The 6,685-nt window shown below is 42.7% G+C and overlaps 1 protein-coding gene across 1 annotated transcript in view; it reads left to right on the plus strand.

Moving 5' to 3' along the window:
* The first annotated feature begins 6,426 nt into the window (after positions 1–6,426).
* LOC122796828 (myosin regulatory light chain 2, smooth muscle minor isoform) overlaps positions 6,427–6,685 on the plus strand; it is an 84,258-nt gene continuing 83,999 nt past the window's right edge. The window contains exon 1 of the mRNA XM_044065568.1: positions 6,427–6,567. The gene's annotated coding sequence lies outside the window, so the exon portion shown is untranslated. The remainder of the gene's footprint in view (positions 6,568–6,685) is intronic.

Consider the following 6,685-nt stretch of genomic DNA (forward strand, 5'->3'; position numbering starts at 1 on the left):
TCATTCACAGATAAAAAAGTGGTTACATGTACACTTCACCAATAAATATCTCTGTTAAAAAAATTGTTAGCAACTGTCTCTGAAACTGATGCACTGTGCGGGTGTCATCTCTTTCATATGCAAGGTATGTTGCTAACCAAAACCATGCAATCAGTAAGAAGAGATGGAACAGAAATTACGATCTGTAATACAAGGCCACATTTAAAACAAAACAAGTTTTTCTTTTTCTAAACAATTTATATTCGGAAAATGTTTTATCCATGGCTAACTTTGTTTTATCAATCAAGCTTTGCAGTTGTGACCAAATCACACCAGGTATTGGTAAGCCTGCATTATCCACACACACACACACACACACACACACACACACACACACACACACACACACACACACACACACCTGGGTTATATTGCTTAGCAATACACAATTGAAATATATTCAGTTTTCGGTCTACCTCTAACAGAGTAAATTTAATGCCCCAATTTTCCTTCACTGTTACTATAAGGAATGCAGTTTTGCAGTTCACTTTTCTGTGTCGTCACCAGCACTGAATATATGGAATGTAGGTTCATAGGTTGGTACTAGGCTATCAGCCCTAGGGCCTATACAACCCTAGCCATAACAATTCCCTGGCTATTTCTTCCCACACTATTTTCTTCCCTGGACCCCTGTCTAGCAGGGTGACTGACATGATCCCCGGGGTGAATTTCCTTTCTTCCATCCAATCATCAAGGTTCCTTTTGAAGAGGGCCAAAGAGGCACACTGCTTGACATGTATGGGCAGTCTATTCCAGAGTCTGGGGAGTCTCTGGGTCAGGAACCTATCCCTCCAGCATGTTTTGTTTATTGTGATGACAAGGTTTAGATCCCTGGAGCGTGTGGCTCTGAGGGACTGGGATTTCTTTAAGTGTAGCATGTCCAACAGCTCTGGGTTTGACATGGCCTTGTATGTTAAGCAGAGATCACCTCTGAGTAGACGATATGCGACAGAGTATAGCTGGAGTTTTTTAAGGCGGTCAGCGTAGGGCATCTGCTTTAGGCCTGTGAATCTTTTAGTGAGGTATTTCTGCGGCCTTTCCAGTTGTTGCAGATGTCTTGAGAGGTACATACCAAATGGGGCGTTGTATTCTATAATGGGTCTAATGATGGATGAGTACAGTGGGACAATAACCTCCTTTTTTCTGGATGAAAAGCCCTTAGTGATGAGGTGTGCCACATAGAAGGATTTCCTGACTGTTGTGGCAATGTGGTTATCAAAGGTGAGACCACTGTCCACCTGTGTCCCTAAGTCTCTTATTACACTTTCGGTGTTTAGTGTACTAGTTTCATAGTATAGTACTAGGCTATCTGCCCTAGGGCATTTATAAGCCTAGCCAAAGTGTAGGTGGCTTTCGCCACCCCATGTAATGATACAAAAGTGTACAATTTAAATTAAATTTAGTTTACTGTGCCTCTATCTAGCAATGACATAGAGATGACCCCCGGGGTAAATCTACGATCACCCATCCATTCGTCCAGATTTCTCTTGAAGAGAGTCAGTGAGGGGCTCTGCCTAACATGGACAGGTAACCTGTTCCAGAGTGCGGGAAGCCTCTGAGTTATGAATCTGTCCCTCCAGCATGTCCTATTCATATTTGTGCTGAGGTTTAGATCTTTAGCTCTCGTGGCTCTGATGGATTTGGATTTTTTGAGGTGGAGCATGTCCATTAATTCTGAATTGGACATGGCCTTGTATGTAAGGCACAGATCACCTCTGAGCAGGCGGTATGCTACTGAATAGAGCTGGAGCTTTTTCAGTCTGGCAGCATATGACATATGCTGGAGACCCTTGATCCTCTTGGTAAGGTACTTTTGGGGTCTCTCCAGCTGCTACAGGTGCCGGGTGAGGTACATACCATATGGAGCATTGTACTCAATCATAGGCCTGATAAGGGAGGAATATAAGGGTACAATGACATCCTTTGATCTGGATGTGAATCCCTTCATGATAAGGTGGGCAAGGTAGAAGGTCTTTCTAACCACTTTGGCGACGTGGGTGTCAAATGAGAGGTCACTGTCAACTTGGGTCCCCAGGTCTCTGATTACTTTTTCCATACTTAATGGATTACCACCCATGTGGTAATTTGTGGGTACTTTGTTTTTTCCAAAGGGGATGACTATACATTTTTTGGCATTTAGTTTAAGGCCATGGCTCTGGCACCAGTCGTCTGTTTCTGTGAGGCCCTTCTGGAGGATGCATGTGTCAGCTGGTGTGTCGACTATGGCGCCTAGTTTGCTGTCGTCTGCAAACTTTGTCAGCCACAACCCCCCTGTGTTTGCCTGCACATCTGAGAAATAAATGCCGAACAAGAGGGGTCCCAAGACAGAGCCCTGTGGGACTCCACTTGTGACTGGCTTACAGTCTGACATAGCTCTAGCTATTCTGACTTTGTGGGTTCTGTCCTTTAGCCAGTTTGCAACCCATCTTCTGACAAATGGGTTTACATTTAAGCTGTTGAGCTTGTCTATGATGCCTGAGTGGGGTATTGTGTCGAAGGCTTTTGCCAGATCCAGGTAGGCTGTATGAACTGCTTTGCCTTCATCGATGGCTCTAGTGACTGTTTCAAAAAAGTCCACCAGGTTTAAAAGACAGGATCTGCCTTTTACAAAGCCGAACTGGTTAGGGTCAATTGTCTGTAGGTCCTCGATGTCTTTGTTTATGAGTTCCATAATGATCCTTTCCATAGCTTTGCAGACCAGGCTGGTCAAGCTTATGGGGCGGTAGTTTCCGGGGTCTGTAGAGGTGCCACCTTTGTGGAGTGGGACCACTGTAGCTGTACGCCAGTGTTCAGGGATGTATCCTGTAGCAAGGCTAAGATTAAACAGCGTTCTTGTGTGCGGGTTTAGCTCCTCTAGGAGTTCACGTAGCACGCAACCCGGGACACCGTCAGGTCCCATGGATGCTGTATTTTTAGCTTTGCTGAGGGCAGCTCTCACCTGGATATCTGAGATTTCAGGGAGGTTGCATTCAGCTGAGATATTTATTTTGTCTTTTGGGGGAGAGGGAGGGAAGAAATTTGCACTGAACCTGTCTGCCAGTATGTTGGCAATATCTGTGGGGTCAGTGTATTTTTTGCTGTTATGAACTCTGCGCATATCTGAGGATTTCCGCCCATGTTTCTAACATAACTGAAGAAGGCCTTGTGATTGTCTTTAGTGTCCTTAGCGATTTTTCTCTTGAAGTTGGCCTTTGATGATTTTATTAGCGAAATTATTATTTTATTACTGCCACCTATATGGTAATTCACGGGTACATGTTTCTTCACAAAGGGGATAACTATACATTTCTTGGCATTGAGCTTGAGCCCATGGCTCTGGCACCAAGCATCTGTTTCTGTAAGGCCCTTTTGCAGAGTATCCACATCATTTGGGGATTCAATAATGGCTCCCAATTTGCAGTCATCTTAGGTTCATAGGTTCATAGGTTGGTACTAGGCTATTGGCCCTAGGGCCTATACAAGCCTAGCCATAACAATTCCCTGGATATTTCTTCCCACAATATTTACTTCTCTGAACCCCTGTCTAGCAGGGTGACTGACATGATTCCCGGGGTGAATTTCCTATCTCCCATCCAATCATCAAGGTTCCTTTTGAAGAGGGCCAAGGAGGTGCTCTGCTTGACATGTATGGGCAGTCTATTCCAGAGTATGGGGAGTCTCTGGGCCAGAAACCTATCCCATCAGCATGTTTTGTTCATTGTGATGACAAGGTTTAGATCCCTGGAGCGTGTGGCTCTGAGGGATTGGGATTTCTTTAAGTGGAGCATGTCCAACAGCTCAGAGTTTGACATGGCCTTGTATGTTAAGCAGAGATTGCCTCTGAGTAGACGATATGCCACAGGGTATAGCTGGAGTTTTTTTAGACGGTCAGCATATGGCATCTGCTTTAGGCCTGTGATTCTTTTAGTGAAGTATTTCTGTGGCCTTTCCAGCTGTTGCAAATGTCTTGTGAGGTACATACCAAATGGGGCATTATACTCTATAATGGGTCTAATGAGGGATGAGTACATTGGGACAATGACCTCCTTTTTTCTGGATGAAAAGACCTTAGTGATGAGGTGTGCCACATAGAAGGATTTCCTGACTGTTGTGGCAATGTGGTTATCGAAAGTGAGACCACTGTCCACCTGTGTCCCTAAGTTTCTCATCACACTATTGATGTTTAGTGTACTGCCACCTATGTGGTAATTCATGGGTACATGTTTTTTTCCAAAGGGGATAACTATACATTTCTTGGCATTAAGCTTGAGCCCATGGCTCTGGCACCAGGCATCTGTTTCTGTAAGGCCCTTTTGTAGAATATCCACATCATTTGGGGATTCAATAATGGCTCCCAGTTTGCAGTCATCTGCGAACTTTGTTAGCCAGAGTACCTTAGTGTTGGCCTGTACTTCAGAGTAGTAGATGCAAAACAAGAGTGGTCCCAGGAATGAACCCTGAGGTACATCTGTGAACTTTGTTAGCCAGAGTCCCTTAGTGTTGGCCTGTACTTCAGAGAAGTAGATGCCAAGCAAGAGGGGTCCCAGGACTGAACCCTGAGGTACTCCACTTGTCACTTGTCTGGAGCTGGATTTGGAGTCGGCTACTTTTACAGTGTAGGTTCTGTCAGTAAGCCAGTTGGCAACCCATTGGATGATGTAAGGATTAATGCCCAGCTTAGTAAGTTTATCTATGATTCCAGAGTGGGGGATGGTGTCAAAGGCCTTGGCGAGGTCTAGATAGGCTGTGGGGACCACCTTACCCTTGTCCATGGCTCTGGAGACTGATTCGAAGAAGTCAATCAGGTTCAGAAGACAAGATCGGCCCTTCACGAACCCAAACTGGGTGAGGTCCAGTGTTTGAAGGTTATGGAATATTGATCATAGAAGACGTTTATTAAGAACATTTCTGTTTCAGACTCTGTGCTCAGCCAACATCAAAAGGATTTGTTATAAATGGGGTATACTGATTACATTCTGAAACTGACAAAAAAGATAAGCATATTATGTACCTGCTTGACATTAAGGATGTGCAGATTCTTATCAAGCAGGATTAACCAACTTGTTATGGTTTCAAGAACATGGATGCCAAGAAAGTCAGCATAGGAGTGGAGCATAATGGAGCTTGGGTGATGACTCTTGACATCCATATCGAGAAATACATAAAACATAGTTACATTCAGAGAAACCCAATATTGGTCAAGGTGGTCACAGGGTTTGATTCTCGCAAAAGGGAAATTGGCGAGGCTTAAAATGGTCCACAAGGGCAGCTAGCTTAGTACTTACGTTTGAACTACGATTACTGCTATATAAATAATTCTACCAGGGATAACAACTAAAATTATTCATTAATTATTAATTGTTTCATTAAAAAATAAAATGGAGAGCTACTATAACAAAATTTCTAATTTCGTTACTAGAGCAAAATATTCCTCCCACCACTGTCACTCATTACAATCCCTGAACTGGCTAGAACTCCAACACCTAACTTACATACAACTAGCCACAGCACACAAATTCATCTATAATTCCTCCAAATGCCCAGCTCTGGCTTCACTTCTGACTCTTTATCAACCAAACTATTCGCTAAGATCTTAAAATCAATCACTTATCCAAGTTAAGAGACCTAAACTCCCTGTAGGCAAATATCTTTAATCTTTCACTGTAGCTATATTCTGGAATGCTCTTCCACTTTCTCTACGGACTATACATAATGCCCTGTCATTCAAAAAAAAATAAATAAATAAATCACTCTACTATCTCACCTCTCATTGGCTATGCCCTTGTACCACCCCGAATTCCTCAGTCACCTGATTACTAACCTGACTTGTCATCTCTCAGATACCTACACTTTTCTTCACTCTCCCTTAATCACAGCACAGTGTGCCTCACATGGTGTGTAAAAATTGTGTAAGTGCAGATTATCATTATCATTATCTGTCTGATCTAGTGAATACCTGCCAAGCACCCCAGTCTTCCACATGTTGCTATACATTGCCTATATTACTGCGTCACTTCTGACTCCTATATTATTCTATTGTATATTGTTAAACGCTGTTATTACTCTTGTATATTGTTAAATGCTGTTATTAACTCTCTAAATAATCTTTAATTATGTACATTTTTTTTAACTTTTCTCCCCGGGCCTCCACTGAAAATGGACTCATTTCAGCCCAGTGGACTTCCCGGGTTAACAAAAGCAAATAAATAAATATTCGGTGTAAAAATACACCCACAAATACGGCAAGTTACAGATACAAAAAATGCATCAGAAAAACAAAACCCATGTCTAATATTCTGTAACCACACGTGTTAACGGGCTACGATGAAAAGCAAAAACTCATCCACAAGGTTAACAATTTTAAGCCAACTATCCTAATTTTTCCATACAAGGTAGGCTCTTCTTGAAACTCGAGCGCTTACGTCATGGCGCAGGAATTTCTTGGGCGGGCCTCAACACATAACCAGACTTACACGCGAAAGTGCTTCAGTAAGAACTGAAGGATTTCTGTTGTCGTTTAGTTGCTTGCAGATAAGCATTTGTAAGAAAGTAAGTTATAAAAAAAAGTATGTCTTTTTGTATGTGTAGCGCTGTGTTTCATGCTGTGGTGTAAACGATGTCTCTTTATTAGACTTGTTTTTAAAACTCTACCGCTCACTTTGGCATC

This window comes from Protopterus annectens, chromosome 3.part0, assembly GCF_019279795.1.
Source record: "Protopterus annectens isolate FY-2018-M chromosome 3.part0, PAN1.0, whole genome shotgun sequence".
NCBI classification, from domain to species: Eukaryota; Metazoa; Chordata; order Ceratodontiformes; family Protopteridae; genus Protopterus; species Protopterus annectens.